This window comes from Scylla paramamosain, chromosome 27, assembly GCF_035594125.1.
Source record: "Scylla paramamosain isolate STU-SP2022 chromosome 27, ASM3559412v1, whole genome shotgun sequence".
Lineage (NCBI taxonomy): Eukaryota > Metazoa > Arthropoda > Malacostraca > Decapoda > Portunidae > Scylla > Scylla paramamosain.
This window is the reverse complement of record NC_087177.1, coordinates 552,501-572,500: the sequence shown is the minus strand read 5'-3', so window position 1 is coordinate 572,500 and position 20,000 is coordinate 552,501. Positions and strand designations below refer to the sequence as shown.

General features: G+C 45.3%; 1 long non-coding RNA gene across 2 annotated transcripts in view; it reads right to left on the bottom strand.

Annotated features, from left to right (window-relative positions):
- LOC135114446 (uncharacterized) overlaps positions 1-20,000 on the bottom strand; it is a 246,405-nt gene that overhangs the window by 120,528 nt on the left and 105,877 nt on the right. For both annotated transcript variants that reach the window (XR_010275498.1, XR_010275499.1), the window contains exon 5: positions 2,202-2,273. This is a non-coding gene — a long non-coding RNA (uncharacterized LOC135114446). The remainder of the gene's footprint in view (positions 1-2,201; positions 2,274-20,000) is intronic.

Sequence of the window (20,000 nt, the reverse complement as noted above, 5' to 3'; positions counted from 1 at the left end):
ACAGGAGTTTTGTACGATAATTAACTGCAATCTGTATGTTAACTAGATCGCCTACGCCGCCATGGATATACTGTAACACAACACACCTGGCGAGGCGAGGCGAGGAGGAGGAGTAAAATTCAGGTGGTGGTGGTGGTGGTGGTGGTGGTGGTGGTGGTAAAATACAAATGACTGTCAGAGGAATAATGAGAATAGATAAGTTGGTTGTTTCATAAAAAAAAAAAAAAAAGGTGTGACTGAGAAAATGAAAGAACTTCACCCACCTACATTGGCAGGTAGGAAATGGTGGTGATGATGGTGGTGATGGTGGTGTTTGTAATAATAGTAAAATTAGTCCAAGAAATAGTAGTAGTAGTAGTAGTAGTAGTAGTAGTAGTAGTAGTAGTAGTAGTAGTTGTTGTAATAGTAATAGGAGGAGGAGGAGGAGGAGGAGGAGGAGGAGGAGGAGGAGGAGGAGGAGGAGGAGGAGGAGGAGGAGGAGCAGCAGCAGCAGCAGCAGCAGCAGCAGCAGCAGCAGCAGCAGCAGCAGCAGCAGCAGCAGTAGTAGTAGTAGTAGTAGTAGTAGTAGTAGTAGTAGTAGTAGTAGTAGTAGTAGTAGTAGTAGCAGTAGTAGTAGTAGTAGTAGTAGTAGTAGTATAGTAACGCTTCACCTAACGTTATAGAGAAAATACGTTTTTTTTTTTTTTCGTACACTGATTTGTTGAGGTGCCATAAAGTGTAGTGCCAATTATCTGCAAAAAATTCTTAGGTTTGCGTCTGTTCACGTATCACTTAAAGACAACTACTGTGTTACTGTCAGTCAGTCTGACCACAACACGAACACACAATTCACATGATTTTCCAACACAGCCTGATGCTCACAAGCTCACCGGTGCTGTAGTTAACACATGAACCTAAACTTAATTTAGTTCATATTTACTCTTTTCTATATTGTTCTATTTACTTTAACTGAACGGCCTGCACACGGATTTATGTTTCCTGCAGCACCGCAGGGAGCAATAAGTCGTGCCCAGAGAGAGGACGCCACTCAGCACCTGGCCAGTAGTACCCACAGCCTCTTGAGCCCCACGTCTGTCTCAGCGTCCGGCAATAACGTCTTTGTCCAACGCCATCGCACCTCAGCCTCGCATTATGTAGATGAGAATGGTCGCAGACACGCCTTCATGTGAGGAAAGCGGATGTTGTTCTTATCGTTTGTCTGGTTCTCGCGTGTCATTATGTGTTTGTTCTAATTGTGGCAGCACAGGAGGAAGTTGTAACTCTTACAGAAAATTGATAAGGGATGCAAATGTGCTGCTTCTCAAGTAATGGTTTCAACACGATGCTGAGGAAGGAGGTGTGTGCTTTCATCACTCTCGTCGGGTGATTGCTGCAACACCACAATATTAAAGGTGTTCCTCCAGCCATTGCAAAGTGGAGGCTGAGTGGAAAATAGTACATGAGTATTACACACTCACTGAATGAATGACCACTGGAAGAATGACCAGCTAATGAAGACATCCAATCAAGTCTGCCGTTATTTTTTTCCGTGTTCCATCATTTTTTCCGTCTCGTAAAATTAGTTTCTCTCTGTATATATCCAGTCCATGCACAGCCTGACACCACATTAATAACTCAGAAGGCAATTATAACATGTCAAGAGGAGCTGAAGAAGCTGAAACTCTCCTGCAGATTCAGAAGAGGCTACTGTCTGTGATGATGTTGCTGTTTCTAGTAAGGTTGTTTCCATTTGTCTTTCTGTGCGTAAAATTTAAAGAATAATAATAATGAGAATCTTTGACGCATTGCAGCGTGAGAGTTGAACCCGGGGGCAAGTCACTCCAGGACGCAAAGTTTCAAGATACAACTAATAACAGCTTTTTCCTCGTTGCCAAAGCATTTCCTTTTCTCGTAACCGCGACCCTTCCACTTCAACACCTGCGACTTTCCTCCTCAGTAAACAGCCTTTGAATGATAAATTGTTAGCATGGTAGACACAGGACTACAACTCCAGCAACGATCTTCCTTCCTCACTTCCCTATGTTAATTCCAGCAACGATTTCGTCGCCTTTGCCGTGTTTTGCTAGCTATGAAGAACGATTCCTGTATGCGTGTGTGGACTGTGCTGGCCCAATGAACACCTGCCCTTCATTTGGAAAACACAAGTGGCAGGAAGAAGCTGACATACTAATTGTCCTATTAAGCCATGAAATAATACTTACTGATGTTAAGATTGCCACACTAGTGTCCCCGGGCGACTCTTGAATGCCTGGTTGTAGCTCTCGTGGTTAAGCCTGTGGGAGAGAAAACAGCTATTAATAGAACCCACCAAACCCTTTCCAAAGATCGATGTACTTACAAAATATCTGGTACCGGCTTGCTGGGGCGTTCATCCGGCGAGTCTTGTGAGGAATGACCGCTGCGAGGGAAGAGAGATGATGGTGGTTGCGAACTTTCTCCAATTTATTACCCAAAACTTTCCAGTCGAGCAAAAGCAAAACGGTCCACTGATAAGCAGAAGAAAGCCCGCAAATAAACAGGGTGACTAATATAGCTTGGAGTGAGATGGTCCCATGAGCACTTGATGATTTTTTTTCTCTCTCTTTTTTATTCTGCTTACTGCGGCGACAGGTGCAGGATGTGGACCTGTAACATTCATCAAGAGGCAGAAAAAATGACTCGCAGAAAAAAAAAAAAAGAGATAAAAAAGCCAGCAAAAACCACACCGTCTCTTCCTTCTTCTCTTGTTACCTTCACTTGCTGGTGCGTACGTGGAGAACACTTTCCAGGGAGTGCAAGGAGAGGGAACTGCGGTGGTGGAGGAAGGGGGCATGCAATCCCTATATGAGAGAAGCCATACTCAAATAACTTCCAAAAAAAAGAACACCCAGGAGCCATTCGAACATAAGGGCGTGGCTACCCGAAGAAGGGAACACGAAAAATTCAAAGTAGATAGCAGAAAATAAAAAAAAACTTCTATGTGTATTTTTATCTTAGTTCCCCTCTCAACTTGTCCTTAATTATATGCAGTCATTAGTACATATTTGCATTCATAACTCATATATAAATAATGAGAATGATATCGATGAGCTATCTACTCTAACGGCTGATTTTATCTCTACCGACACATTTATCTCAGTCGATAGCTGCCTATTTATTTCCTAATTTATTTTACAATTATTCTGTGCTTTTTTTCTTCCATGATTGCTTGAGGGGATTATGCTTATGCAGGTGTGTGTGTGTGTGTGTGTGTGTGTGTGTGTGTGTGTGTGTGTGTGTGTGTGTGTGTGTGTGTGTGTGTGTGTGTGCAGACCCGGATCATGACTGCAAGAACCAGTGAACATGACAGCACCTGGAGGCCTGTCTGTCTCTTCCGGGTCACCTGTGGGCAGTCAAGGGCCTCACTGCTCAGGCAACGTAATGTGCCACTTTTACCTCCTGATACTCCATACTGATAACGGTAAATATAACGAAGAGCACCACCAGCTACCGCACTAACTTAATCTTAACAACAGATATGATTAAACATACCACAAATTAGCAAACTTCACCAAATCAAACTTAACGAGCGAATAAACTTGTAAGCTAACAGAACAAGCACACTGACTTAATCTAACCTAGCTTAATTAGCGAACTAACTTCTCTAATCTAAGATAACCAAAACTAGAACACTGGCTTAACCTAAATTAATCTAACTAGGGAATCAAGCCTCACCTAATCTAACTTAACCTAACCTAAGCTAACTAACCCACTAACCTAACCTACCCTGGGACCTTAAATCACCACAACCACCTTTCGTTACACCCTCACCCGACATACATTCCTTCCTTACATACCCCTTCCCTCTCTCCCTCCCTCTCTGTCTCTCTACCGTTTACCTTCCTACCCTTCTTCACCCCTTAGACGTGGAGGAGAGAGAGGGGAGGGGGAGGAGGCGGCGGGTACTAGGAGTAAAAAAATGAGGTGTCGCGGTAACCCTCAGCGTTATGCAGAACCAATGCGACAAAGATGTACGTGGGAAGCTCAAGGTGAGGACACAGAACAAGTAAATGAGTGTGTGCCTACATAAGTAATGAGGCTGTGTGAACGCTGGCGTGACTGTGTGTATGGGAAGGTGTGGGGAAAGAGAGAGAGAGAGAGAGAGAGAGAGAGAGAGAGAGAGAGAGAGAGAGAGAGAGAGAGAGAGAGAGAGAGAGAGAGAGACAGAGAGACAGAGAGACAGAGAGACAGACAGACAGACAGACAGACAGACAGACACACACACACACACACACACACACACACACACACACACACACACACACACACACACACACACACACACACACACACACACACACACACACACACACACACACACACACACACACACACACACACATACACACACACACACACACACACAATGAAAAAAAAAATAGCGAAAAGGCAAACAATAATGACAAACAATGCTAACATGTAGAAAGCAAGACTCAAAACACAATCTCCTAATAGAAAACAGTCCCTCCTGAAAGCATAAATTTCTCAGCCGAACAGGAGCCAGTAAAGTGTGCTAGACCGGCTTAAAACTTCTATCGACCACGCTACTGACAGGAACAAAATGAAGCGGTGAATACTTTATAAAATATACTTATCAAGAAGTCTTGTTATCCTTCCATTACCGGAGTCGAAGGTTCTCTGGGCCAAGTGACAGGACAGTTACGGCCACTAGTGCACAAAGAGCCGCTGAGGAACCTGGCTAGTTTTTCTCCCTGGCTGCTGTGTATACACGAGTGAACCAGAAACTCGCGTGAGGCAAAATCCTGCCTAATAAAAGACATTCCGGAGAGCAAAGAAACTACGACACACCCGCAGCCCTGGTCATTTACGAAGGGAGCAAGGCGGGCTCCAAATGTGTACGTTTATGAAGGTTTATCAGGCGAATGAGAACCTCGTTAGCGTCTACGCATTACGGGCAGCACGACGCAGTGATAAAACGTGTCTTTATGGTGATGATGTATTCATTCCCGTCCCGCCGCCCAGACACGGCCGCCCGTTACCAGCAGTGTTCGGATGACGCTTAGGGAGGCGGCCGGCGAGGGACACACCCGCTATTATGACAGTTTTGTACAGTATCTGGTCGAGTTTTCCTCTTTAGCAACGACCCACACCACCTCAGACACGAAACATTGTGAGAAACGCAAGGGCTCGGGCGTGAGAACACCAACAACACGGGGGAGGCTCCTGCAATCGTGGCGGTGATGAGATGCCGCAAAGGTCCTCACGGAAGGTCGTATTGAGGCCAACGGTCGCTGCGGGCTGGATGTGGCGCGGCGGATTCGAGGGTCAGCTGGAAGCCTGCAGGCACCGAGCGGTGGGGATGAATCAACTATATCTGAGGCATTCATATTCAGGTCGTAAATGGAAACTGTGGCTCTCGCGGTCATAAAATGAAAACAATACTTCGAGAGAGAGCAAAGCGGCGGGCCAGCACCTGAGGCAGACTCACTGGGAGCACCCAAGTTTCTAGAGTGCTAGTGAATGTGGCCAAAAGTGAAGGAACTCTGTTACCTTCCGTTAATAATAATAAAAAAAAAAAGCACAAAGGATAAAAACAAAGTTACATTGATTTCACCCAACTTTTTAATGTAAAAGGAGCCAAGCCTAGGCCAACAAAATGTTACAAAAAAAAAAAAAAAACGCACACTGAAGGTGGCAATCCCCTGTAGAGCGTAGTGAAAATAGGATGATCCATTTGATAGCCAAGTCTTAAAAGTTTCCTCTCGCCGTCCATTCTGTGTCACTGAAGCGTCTAAAATTTGTACCGACACCTTCAGAGGTTATAAGAGTCTGTTGGTGCTCCTTGCTGCGCCAAGTCTTCCTTTTATAAGCTCATGAAGAATAGAAAGCGGAGATTCTAAGTGGATGAAGCAGAGTCGTAATCGGCCAATGTTGTAAACATGTCGCCAACCATGACTCCATTCGTCTCCCGGACAATTCTGGTAGATGTGACAGCAATGGAAGTTGTTTTTTTAGATCGAGCATTGTTAACGAGGGCTGACAGACGGCCGCGGAGAGCTAGGCATGCACGACTAAGTGGACATACATCTTGCTTAACTGATATCAAGAAAGCAGATTCTTTAACAGTCATAATGAGAGCAGCATCCACCTTCGCGGAGAGAAAGGCTGGTGGAAGCAGAAGCAGAATTAGAAGCAGGCTGGCGCCCATGCTAACAAGGAACCGGAGCTGTTAACAGTGGAGCAGAACGACCCTAACAGCGGAGACAGCTGGGGCTTCGTAGGGTAAAGTTTTGTCGATTAATTTCATCCCATTAATATTCATTCAGTGCCCGCCTGCCCCTCTTTGCGTCAGCGTTGGGAGGGATTCAGCTAGATGGAGAAAGAGAGCGGGAGGGAGAGGGTCGTAAATGTCTTTGTGGGGAAAGGGTTAAGAGGGAGAGAGAGAGGGAAGGAGTGGTAGTGATGGTGGGAGCGTGAGTGTTTGGTGGAGGGAATGGAGGGAAGGAGGGCAGCGATGGGAGCGTGAGTCTGTTAGGTGGAGGGGAGGGAAGGCAAGGGTGGTCGTGGTGGCGGTGGTGGTGGGAGTGTGGGATGCTGAGGTGGATGTAGTGAGGCAGAGGGGGAAAGGATGGAAGGGAGTGAATCTAACGAGACGAAGAAATCACGTCAAGAAATAAACTTTCACAAAATGAAACAATATTGGGGTCACGAGTGTCACTTTCCTTACATTACAACAGCTTAACGCATGTAACACTTTTTTTTTCTCCGGCAGTACAACCAAAAACTTTCTCCAACCCCTTAATGCTGCAGCCTTCCTGAAAATAGTAAATAAAAGTAAAAATCACATAGCTGAAAAAAAATAAAGCCGTCACATTTCCTTGTACAGAAGCGACGAAGGCTGTTGCTGGAATATAAGATTTCTCCTTCGCTCTTGTTATCTTATCTCAATGCTACTTCTGCTAACAAGCCAACCAGTGAATTTATTGCTCTAACGACATTAGTTGCTTCTCTTCCTCATGATAATATCACAACCTCTAACATTAATATTACTTCTTTTACCACTTCTGCTCCTACTACTACTACTACTACTACTACTAAAGGTACCAATGTTACTGTTATTGCTTCTACTGTCATTACTGTTACTATTATTATTACAAGAGTATCACCATCGCAATATCATCATAACAGGAACTCCACCCACCTCTACCATTGCCACTACAACTACCACTACTACCACCACAGCCCTGATATCACCGCAAACATCCTATCTACCAGAACTCCCACAACAGCATCACCACATTTGTACCCACCAACCCAAGTCTCACCTCATCCCGGACTCTCCATCATCATCCGCGCCCAGCACATCCGCCTCATCCTTCACCCAACTACTGTTAGACCAAATCAGATACCAATTGCCGCAATCTTCCTTATTTACGACACGCCGCCGCCACTCCCGGAGTCACCCAGATTAATCGCAGTGGCTGTGAGCTCCGCGACATCACGTTCCCGTCAGAATCACCGCCATTATCTCCTATCTTTTTTATGCTTTTATATGTATATATATTTTTTTTTTACAACGGGTATTTGCGGTCACCTCCCTGCTGCTTCTTTACTTGTGTACCCTCGTTTCCCCTGGCCTGTCGCAGCAGCAGCACAGTAGTCGGACACGCCTGTAACGGGATGCGGTGGTGGCGTGGTGTGCCTGCTCCGTCAGGGGTGACTAAAATGTTTTCTCCTTTCCTTACTGGGCGCAGACTGGCAGCCCGCAGGGAACCCACGTAGCGGTGTTGGTGCCAGTGTCCCTCTCGCTTCCCTTAACACTATCATTGTGCAATTCTCGCTGTCGTAGTGTCGCGGTGCCTTAAAACCAGCCAATCAATTCTTCCTGCTGTGAACATAAGGCTTTTTGCTTTATGATGTTAGTTCTCCTTTTTAATCCATATTTTTTTTTTTTCATATTTTAAGATTTCTGAATCAGTGCTTTCATATTATCTGAAAGTAACAGAGCATCCCTACCTCTCCCTCTCCCCGTTTCTTGTTCATTTTGCCCCAGCTCCACCCCACGCTCTCCGTCCTCCCCTCCTCCCCTCTCTTCTTTCTTCCCAACTTTCCAGATAACGGCACTTGAGAGAGAAAATCTTGTGTGTGTGTGTGTGTGTGTGTGTGTGTGTGTGTGTGTGTGTGTGTGTGTGTGTGTGTGTGTGTGTGTGTGTGTGTGTGTGTGTGTGTGTGTGTGTGTGTGTGTGTGTGTGTGTGTGTGTGTGTGTGTGTGTGTGTGTGTGTGTGTGTGTGTGTGTGTGTGTGTGTGTGTGTGTTTGTGTGTGTAGGTGTCTGATACATGGTACTTACATTATTTATTTCACACGTATGTTCATAGACTACACAAGTGAATTGCAGTAGCTGTCTTATCACATGTACTGAAAGTTTTCCTCCCTAAGCCGACTCACATTTGATACACAAGAAATGCAAGCGTTTCCACGGAGGCCACTTAACTCCTTCCCACCAATCCACTTACCATTTACCTTGACCGCTTACTTACTAAACGCCTTCCACTTACACTTTCCCTTCCCTCTTTCCCTCCATCCCACCTCTCACCACTATCTCTTCTCTCTTTCCTTTTTCTCGTTCCATCTATGCCTTCTTCTCACCTCCCATTCCTGTCCCTTCCTGGCTCCCCTCCTAGCTATCCTTTTTCATTTTCACTTTCAGTCCACTGTTACCATACTTTCTCGCTTCCCTTACTTCCTTCCCACGACTTCTTTTATCCTAATTAAATCCAAGGCAAGGGATTTCTGGCTAACGCTGAGCCAAAATATGATATAATCCTCACACAGGTCCTCTTCAACCATCGCATTACATATAAACTCACTCGCCGCTAAGATTCAGGCAGTACATTATGACATTTAACTGAGGAAAAATATGATTATGGTGATTATAATTTGGTCTCTTCCTTAGCTACGGATCTTGCATTGTTTTCCTCGTTGGGTTCAAGGCTCCTGCGTGAACTGCGAGGAGAGTGACCGAACGCCTTCTTCACCCCGGGTATCGTTACGTTTTCCGGGTCGGTCTTGTTGTGGAGTCCGGTGATGATAAAGTGAGTTCGTGGCTCCGGGTATATGAGGCGGCGGTAAATTATTAGCCCGAGAGACGACGGGAGTGTGTGTGAAAGAGAGAGGGAGGGACGGCAGGGATGGTGGAATTAAGGTGGAGAGGTGGAGATTAGTCAAGTGTGTGTGTGTGTGTGTGTGTGTGTGTGTGTGTGTGTGTGTGTGTGTGTGTGTGTGTGTGTGTGTGTGTGTGTGTGTGTGTGTGTGTGTGTGTGTGTGTGTGTGTGTGTGTGTGTGTGTGTGTGTGTGTGTGTGTGTGTCGGGTGAGTGGGTGTGGACGGGTGTGTGGAAAACAAATAATAACTAGCATAAGGAGAGGCCATGACCGCGTTTATAAGGGCAGGTGTGCATAGACTCCCAGTTAGTAGAAGGTGGTGGTGGTGAGGGTGGTGGCCTTATTGTACTACCACCACAACCACAACCACTACCACCACCACCACCGCCGCCATCTATCTCCGCCCTGCCAGTCTTCGCTCCCCGGATACCAAATCATTATAATCAAGGCAGCGTCCCTCAGCTCGCCAGTGCATCGTGAAGGCGACTCAGCAGGCGCCCGCAAACTCCTATCATGGGGTGCCATTTTGCTATTAGAAACCGTATCCAAAAGTTGATTTAACGAACCCAAACAGACCCAATTAAATCTCTCTCTCTCTCTCTCTCTCTCTCTCTCTCTCTCTCTCTCTCTCTCTCTCTCTCTCTCTCTCTCTCTCTCTCTCTCTCTCAGCATTGATTGGGAAATATTATATTACAAATTTTGAAAGGTCTAGGTGAAGGAAAACATCTCATTAGTAGCATATCTTATTAACTAGTTGATATCAATATTAATAACGATAACAAAAAACAACAACAACAACAACAACAACAACATTATTATTATTATTATTATTAGAAACCTACGAACGTATAAGAAAACAGAAAGCGGCTAAGACACCCCGCCAAACAGATTCACAACTTTAACCTTTCTCTGGACAAAATTCAAGAAGAAAACATTAATCGGGGAGGTGGAGCAAGCATGGCAAGCGTCCTCAGGTAGCCAGCGAGTTGTGGGACACTGACCATCCTGTGCCTGTCTCTTAAACTTTGACAAATCCCAAAAGTCAGTCTCCACAAATTCAGTGACCCAGACTTTCTCCTCCTTGGATGTTTGTGTGTGTGGTATTGGAAGAGTTTTATATATGGCTGATAAAAGCTGGTGTGTGTGTGTGTGTGTGTGTGTGTGTGTGTGTGTGTGTGTGTGTGTGTGTTGCATCAGGTGTCAGGGGTGTCCAGCCTATGTCCCCGCCAACATAAACACTCGTGACCCGCCACACTACAGAAGTGACCCGCCAGATTTGAAGGGAGGTAGCGGGGTGAGGGAGGCAGAGGGAAGGAGGAAGGAGGAAGGAGGAGGGAAACTGATAAGGGTGATGGTCTGCCGTCAACACAACGAAAGCTCCACCCAAAAGCCGCCTCACTATCACACACACACACACACACACACACACACACACACACGGGACGACACGGTGAAACTCTAGCCCGTATCTGCACAATTTACGACGTTCAGATAACCCGAGTGAGACTTAGACATTGAGCAGGTAACAGTGTATGATGGACGCCCTCGCTGCCCACCTGTGTGAACGCTGCCATAAAGCATGCGCCGAGAATTCTTTCACGCGCTTCCTGGTTACCGGCGAGGAGAAGCCAACTGGTGAAGTGGCGCCCGGCTAGTAAGTAGGAGAAAGCTCAAGCTCCTCTCGTTGTCCGTCCAGCCAATGTAAATAAAAGTCTTTGCGAACTAGTCCATGAACAGGCGAGCACACACACCTGCGCGCCGGTTAATTGTCAGGCTCGAACAATGCAGGAATTTGTGATTAACGAGACTGAGCAATGACATAGCTACTTAATTAAACATGTCATGTGTATATATTCCTTCATATCAAACGTATGCATAGATCAATACAAGTACATTCAGATTAATACACAATCTTCTACATCACTTACACACACACACACACACACACACACGTAGACACCAAAAACTTGCACACAACACACACGCTTCCTCACACTTATATAAACTCTGTGCAATGCTCATAGCCATGCAAACCACGCTAACAACGAGCTACACAACACCCACTCGAAGCGGGGTTCAGTTCCCATCCCTCAAGACCATTTTCACCTCCCTTGACGCATTAAATGGCCTTAGGATGGCTCTCGTGTCGTCCAGCGCCCCACGGCTCTCTGTGTGGCCCTGAATTAAAGAAAAGTGATGGACCTTCCGTGATAAGACTGTTCTCCAGCCTGGTGCTTGATTTTTTTTTTTTTTACGGCGCACAGCGAGGTATAACACACACACACAGACACACACACACACACACACACACACACAGGCAGATCTATGCATCTAAAAAGTCTATAAATACAAACTAATCAAGTAACCCACCAAGCATTTTTTTTTGTGAGTGTGTGAGTCAGAGAGGGAGAGAGAGAGAGCAAGAGAGAGAGAGAGAGAGAGAGAGAGAGAGAGAGAGAGAGAGAGAGAGAGAGAGAGAGAGAGAGAGAGAGAGAGAGAGAGAGAGAGAGAGAGAGAGAGAGAGAGAGAGAGAGTAGTTACCCATCTTTCAGTCCCTTCTTGCTACTTCTTCACCATCCCTTCCTTTCTCATCGTCCTCATTCTTGTTTCTTACCATTCCTTACCCAACTCTCTTTCTCCTCCTCTTCCTCCTCCTCCTCCTCCTGGTGCTCCCTCATCTCTTCCTCCCGCATCCCCCGCTGCTCCAGACTCGTCGAAAATCAATCAGAGGGAGGCGGAGTCGCTCGTCCCCGCGGAGGCCACAAGACGGACACCATTTCCTACCCCAGCGAGGCGCCTCCGCGGGTCGCCCATGGGTCTACCACTTTACTGCCCGTGTTTATCCTGGCTAGACACACACACATACACACACACACATACACACACACACACACATAATTTTTCTATTTTGGTTCCTTCTTATTTATCTATTTTTTTTATATTGCTGTCAGATCTACTTTCTTGTGTATTGCATCCAACAGTGATTCGCACCTGAGGTCAAAAAGTCTTGTTATAAAAGAAAAAAAATCAGTATCGATATGAAATGAAAAATGAACGGCAACAGTTGTATCCCGAAGTCGTTGTCTTACTTGGAGAAGAGTTTGTCTTGCCTTCTTCCCTCCACGCAATTCGCAATCGTCTCTAGTATCAATCCGGAACCTGCACATCCCCGGGGGAGTCCCGCGGGCGTGTCCCAAGGGGCGTGTGACTGCGGTGCGTCCTGCCTCACCGGGGCTTCCTCCCTCATCACCCACGCCCTCTGCCCGCTAGATCACCTCAACACCTACTCAGGGCTACTAAAAAAAATAGTAAGTAATAATAATAATAAAAAATCCGGCAAGATTCTCTCACCATGACAGCCATAAAGAATAAAGAAGAAAACACGTCTCATGGTGGACATTCATGCTTGGTAAACATCCCCGCCTCGCGCCTCTGGTGGGAACAAGGCAGAGGCGCCACCGGCAGGCAAAAAGCTACAATAAATGTGTAAACTTAATAGACAAGAGAGTCCTTCTCTCTTTCATTAACTGTTTTTTAGAGGAATTGCTTGAAGCTTACAAGATGACGATGGATTCTCGCCACCTCAGTGAATTCCTCTTGAGGTTGGCGTCTTGCTGGTGCTTGAGGGAGATCACGTCTTCTGATTTGTAACGAGCTCTGTTATTTTCTTAGCGCTCACTTTTTTTTTTTTTCGTGCAATAAATACAAAAGCATGGAGATCATTCACTTCCTCCTTCCATCCGGTGGGCAAGAAAGAGCTGCCTCTGGGCTCTCATGGATCATCACTGTCTTTGTTTAAGTTTGGGTTCCCGCAGAATTTCCAGGGAACACCGAGACTGAGGTGGGCGTCCGTGTTGGGAGAGAGTAGGATGATATATGTGTCACCCTGCTGCGCCCCTCCACCAACACAGACACTTACTATTGTACCTAATAGCGAGGCGACCTCCTCCTCTTCCTCCTCGTCGTTGTTGTCGCCCCGTGCCGTGCCCCGCCCCGCCCCATGTCCTGCGGTAGTTCCTGGAGACCCCGACAAATAGAACATAAGTTTTTGCAACTAAATTTAAACGACAGCTCGTGGTCTCCATTTTACTTTGTTTATTTTGTTGAAACTTTCATACATGTCTATGTATGTATATGTATGCAGATTCTTTTTAAGGTTTTGTGGACGTGACGCTAACGGTGACTCTAAATTAACTACTAACAGACCAAGTGTTTGCACCTCCAGAAAGAGAAAATAGGAGATTTTTTTTTTCACAAATATCAGCTAAGGATTAGTCAGGCAAGTGCTAAGCGTTAATTCAGAGTGATATCACAACACGGGAGGAGTGACATAACGACCCCAAGTAATGGGAAGTACTGATCTAGTCTGGTCGTTCCCTGTGACTCGGGGAGGAGTTACCTCAAGGGCCTCCATCTCGATGACGGTCAGTCCACTGTTACTGATGTTAGTGCCAGGAGGACGTGATAACATCGGTACTTTCCTAACTGTTTCTGCTGCCGGTGACGTGTCGTGGGCGAATGCTGATACTGGGGTCGGCGCTCCTCCCGCTGTCACCCTCCAGCCGGGGGTAATACTATTCACCGCATGATCAATGGCACGAGATAGCGTGGTGAGCCCGTACACCGCCACGCCGAGGCACCACCGTCGCCGGTATTAACGTAAGAAGAAGAAAAAAACGGGAACTCACCAGCGCAGAGAAAGGTGCCCGTGTTGGGCAAATAATAGATGATATCTCCAGCCAATGGGAGAACTTGGGCGACACAACATGCAAAAACGAGCAGTATTCACCGAGAACCTCAAATACAAAGAGCAGGTTTGTTAACCACATATATTTGTACACGAACCAAGAAACTCAAGGTAATCACATCACATAAGAAATATAAATACTTTCCTAATAACGTCATTGTATGGTGAGAGATTAATGACAGAGGAGCAAACAGAAAGAATAATATAACTTTTCACTATTCACTTACAAGATGAATGATATTTAGCCGGTAGATCAAATGGAGTGAAATTAGTGAAGAAAAAATTTATTCATGTGTTCATATATACTTTTCATTTTTACAGGGGTATAAACAATTCAATAAGCATAATCTTGAAAATTAGCGTCAGCTTGAACATCATTAGGTATTTAATAATCTTATGTGCACAATATCTCTTGGCAGTTGCAGCTCGGAAACAGACCAGTTCCTCTGACATTAGCACAGCCCAATATGGCTTCCCTCCGCGTAAACAACATTAGTTTGGTCACTCCCACTATTGTTACACCAGACAAGCCATAAAATATGCCCATAAATCCAAAAAATAAATTATCACTCAAAACCTGCCAAGTTTTGATATTAGAATGCTGCGAAAATGAACAATTATCGCGAGGAAGCCCACGCGGCATGCAAGGCGGCGCGCCAAGCGGCCTGGCTTTCCCTGGCCAGGTGGGGCGCCGCTGGCCAGGCGGCGCTACATGTGCAGCCGCGGCTCCAGCCACCCACCAGGCGCCAAATAATGAAACAAACGTCGCTTAGTCGCAGGTAACAAGGTCACCCCATGGACAAGCTGACACGGGGAGGTTAAACGTCGTGTCCTCCTGTGACACCAATAAGAACCTGATCGGGAAGACTGAGTGAATGAACCCTTCCTTCTGGCTGAGCCTGCAAGTGGAGGGAGCACAGGGTTGCGACACACTGATGTCGAAAACACAAAAAATACGAGGAAACGAGATAGCTTATATTATAACAGTGCCTTTAGGACTACAGGGCGGAGAGTCTTAAACAATTACTACTGTGCTGCATTTCGGACAACACCGCATGGTATTATAATAAAGACGCAGTGGGGACCATAGTCGTGACCCGTACGCTGCGTGCTTCCTTAGATACAGTCGTTTCATTTAAAATATACAATCATGATTTAAATGATACAAACATCATTAAACACAGCTTGTTAAGTGTCCAATGAAGCATTGTACGATAGCTCAGATGAACGCCAGATGCATATTAATGCCACGGTGTCCCTCGCACCCCGGGGAGCTGGCAGGCAGGGGGACCGGTGGGACCCTACACCCTGGAAGCTGGTGGGGAGAAGAGTGAGCTTTGGCGAGACGCGGTGCACGCAGGTGGCGGAGGATGACTGTGAAGGTTGTGGAGAGTGAGGGAGACACACACAGGATGGGGGTTTTCTGTAAGGCAACGAGAACGCAGACAGCGAGGCAGGTGCTCCGGGAAGGTGGAACATGAGACGGGGTGACTCAAAATTACTATTACACCCGCATGAATAAAGCGTTCCGGCGACATGTTAGGTGTTATAAATGTCGCTTAATTTACACCATGAGCAAGCCAGCGAGGGCAACGAACACCCTTTCCTTCCTCAACACATAGACGGTGAAGCGTTTCCAGGCACCCTCGGTAAGGACCCGTACGCCCTCCACGCTGTATACGACGCGGCCCATCTACATGCCCACATATTTATATCGAAAACGAGGTAAAGATTGTGTCAGTGGGCGTCTTGCTCTGCTCTGCGCAGCATTCACGCGCTCAAAAGCAAGAGACGTAAATGATGTGACAGTATGAATAAAACAAAGCGGGATGCCTGAATGCATAAATTTGTCACTGCAATGTCGGTAAAAATAAAGAGAAGAAAAGACCCCATGAAAAAAATAGATAAATAAATAAAAAAAAAAAGCGAGTTGGGAGGAAATGCGTTTTGTCAATACCTTCAACATAAAGAGAAATAAAAGCACCCTCATATGGTGGTGCCTGCTCTTCCTTAATACTCCTCTGCTCCCTCCCTCACGCCTTTCCTGGAAGCAAATCTACATTTCCCACGTGTGACTCAGCTGCCCTCTCCACCTTCCCACGCACCGTCTCCTCCACCGCCGCCTCCTCCTCTTCCTCCTCCTCCTCCTCCTCCTCATCTTCTCCTCGTCCCTGATTCATAATTTCATCCTCCTTCTTTCTTTCTTTATCCGGCATCTTCATTCCTCGTTCTCGTATTTCAGTTATACCCACTTCCCTCATTAACTCTCATCCTTGACTTCCTCCTCCTCCTCCTCCTCCTCCTCCTCTACCTCCTCCTCCTCCTCCTTTTACTGACCGTCATTTCTCACCCTCATCTTTCATCTATAACCTGCATCCACATCTACATCCACCTAAATTCCTCCTCCTCCACCTCCTCCTCCTCCTCTCTTTTCTCACCTCATCCGCACTTCTCTTCCTTAACCTTCAGCATAAGCCACTCCTTGCTCTTGCTCTCATTTTATATATAGTGTTATTTTTTGTAAGATTTCTTGATTTATGGTGTCGTCTTTTCTTGAAGGTCAGATGTCTGCTTTTTCTTGTCTTTTTTTTTATTTTCGTCATGATTTCTGGTAGTTTATCTTTACGCTTTTCTTTCTTCAGTATTTCATTTTGCTACTGTATGAAAAAATGTGGCACTACCTGTTTTGATGTATTCTTTCGTGTAGTGATGCAGCATACACTGTCTTGTCGAGTCTTATTGTATATTTTTCTTTATTTCTGAGGCACTGAATCTGCAAGTGCTGCGTTTAACAAATGTACTACTTTTTTTTCACAACTAGTTTCGAGGCACTGAGTTCTAAAGCACTTTCTTTTCTTATACTCTTTTTTTTTTTTATTCAGAACACAAATTTCTGCTGAGTCAGATTTCTATCTGTTTATTTCAGCAATGCAACAATCCTCTTCCCGTGCACACAGCTGGAGAAGGAATCACTTTGTGTTGAGATGGCCTGATGGCTTTATCTTCCATCTATGACCTCATCCATCACCGCTTTCACCCGCCGGCCCACCTGTCACCGCCTTTCACTTGCCCGCCGACGCCCATCAGTCCATTAGCTACTCATAACTAAACACGCTCCTGCTCCTACTCCTGCTGCTGCTGCTGCTGTTCCTTCCCTTCAGAGAAAGTGGCAAGGAGACCCATAATTATCACCACACTCCTACAAAAATAAAACAAAAAATAAACAAACCAACAATCCCCCCAACAGACGCGTTTCCTCTATGAATATATTAAAAAGTCGAGATTTACACACGATAAGGAGATAAAACAAACACCGTAAGATTAACAATGAAGGAAGAAAAAACGCAGAACTGTTCTTCCTCCACGATCTCCGTAAGAGGAGGAAAAAAATAGAAACCTCTTTAATTGTAAAGTAAAAATAAATAAATAAATAAATAGATAATAAAAATATAGCGGTTGATTTAAAGGTCCATTGTAAAATACCCTTTAACGAATGATAAAGAAGACGACATCGTGCTCTGGTTCAGACACTCATGCACGGCAGTACGAGAATGTGCGGCAGACGTCACGCGCATGTCCGACCAAGGGAGGAAGAAGAGGACGTGGAGAACGAGGAGGAGGAGGAGGAGGAGGAGGAGGAGGAGGAGGAGGAGGAGGAGGAGGAGGAGGAGGAGGAAGAAGAGCAAAAGGAGGAGGAATAGGAGGTGCGAAAAAAGACAAAAAGAGGAAGAATATGAGGAACAAGGCAGAAAAGAAAATTATGCAAATTAAAAAGTACGTAAAACAATTGAAAAAAAAAGTTAAATGACGGAGACTGAAAAAGAAAACGAAAAAATGGAGCAGGGAAAGAAAGAGAGAGAAAAAAAAAAGACACGGAAGAAAGAGAGGGAAAGCAAAGGAGAAAAGGAGAAAAGGAAAGGCGATTAGAGAATAGAAGGAAGGCGAGGAATGCGTACATAGGGAAGCAGGAGCACGAAGGAGGTTATTTAAACACTCAGTTGGGGATATTTCATAATTTTATTGAGTTATTGCCACAGCACTTTCCCGCAGGCACGGTGTAATTTAAATAACGTATGAGGACATTTGCCAGTGTGTACAAGAGGCAGGAGGAGGATGCTGGAGACGGGACCTGCATCCTAATGTCTTTGATACGTTTATGCAGCTCCTCTCTCCCACCTCCTACTCCTGACTTATCCCTCTCCCTTTCTTCCCTCCTCCTCCTCCTCCCTACCTTCCTTTACCTTCTTATTTCATCCATATCTCCTCTTCCTCCCTACCTCTCCTTTCTTCCTTTTTATTCTTCCTTTCATCTCCTTCCTGTGTTTCCTCTTACTTCCGGCCCAGTTCCATTCTTCCTTATATTTGTTTTATTCTCTCTCTCTCTCTCTCTCTCTCTCTCTCTCTCTCTCTCTCTCTCTCTCTCTCTCTCTCTCTCTCTCTCTCTCTCTCTCTCTCTCTCCCCTTTCCCATTTTCCACCTTCTACTACCTCTACTTTCGTTCCCTCCCACTTTCCCCTTTCTCCTCCTCCTCCTCCTCCTCACTCCTCTGTAGTAGCTCGTATCTTTATGACTCCTGTTATTTAAACTGACAATGTTTGCAGTGAGAAAAGATTATAATAAAAATAAAGTCAAAAGAAAGTGAGATGGTTAGCTTGATATTGGTGCATAATGTGAGCTGGCTGGTGTGTGTGTGTGTGTGTGTGTGTGTGTGTGTGTGAACTGATGCGTTGCAATGTGGAATGTGATAAGCAAACAACGAGTGAGTGACTGAGTGAGCGATTGAGTGATTTAGTGAGTGAATGAGTGAATGAGTGAGTGAGTAAGTGAGTCAGTCAGTCAGTGGATGAGTGAATGGCTGACTGACTTGTTTACCTACTCATTGACTTATTCGCTTGGTGATTTACACACTTGGCTAAATTACACTAAAACAGCGTACTAATGAGTGAACTGGATACCAAAAACTGAGTGAGAAAATTACTAAATAATGAAGTGTCTTAAGTAGCGTGAGGAAGATAAAGTAAAGAAAGAAGGAAGGAAGAAGAAGACAAGGTAAGGAAGGAAGGGAACACGAGTAGTAGTATATTTGAGAGTGGCGTCAGTCTGGCTTTTACTCGACCTTCCTCCCTTCTCTCATTAACAAGGTCTTAATTAAACAACACGAGGAGGATGATGCTGGCTGATGTCATTTTGAAGGGTGTAGGTGTGGATTAGAATGTGCACGAGGCGAACACGAACAAAAGGCTGGGTGTGGCTTTGGGTGTGGTTGTAAGAGAGGTGGAGATTGGGTGCGCCTAGGGGTGAAAATAAAGATGATGTGTAGCGATGGATCAGAATGGGTGTGGCTGTAGCGGGAGAGTGAGAGAGAGAGAGAGAGAGAGAGAAACAGACAATGACGGAAAAAAAAAAAGTGAAACAGTACGAAAGGGTGTTTATGTGTGTGTGGATGTAAATGAGAGGTGGTTCAGGTGTGGGTAGGATTGGGTGTTGTGGGTGCATGGGGTATGGGGTGTGTGGAGCTGAGGTCTTGATGGTGTGAGATGTGGCTGAGGAGGTGGATAAATGTGCTGTGTAGAGGATAAAGGACAGATAACTCTTTCATTGATCTCATTTATCTATTCTTCCCATCCTAACTATTAACCAGCAACAAACGAATAAAAAAATGGAAAAAAATCGTTTATAAACAAAAAAAAGAAAACATGAAAAGAAAAATAATAGGAAAAAAGAAACATGTAACTGTATAAATGAATATATAAAAAGTACAAATACACGAAATTAAAGGGAGAAAACGTAAAGGAAGTTTTTATCCTGTCATACAGAAGACAGCAACATTCGTACACTTGAGGCAAAAAGTAACGAACTGCAAGAGCTAAAAATAAACAAAACACGCTCTTTTTCACCACAATGGAAAGAGCTCAGATTGTGCACGTTACTAAGTACTCAGTTTAGACACTCAGGCACACATAAATATAAATGAATATGTAAATAAACTTATATTAAAACAATTCGGGACAAACACACGGTCAGACTCGTGCATTTCTCTCCTCGGCAGTGATGACCGGATGTGTAAATGTCATGAGAGGACTGCAATGACTCGAGACGTTTGATGAAGGAA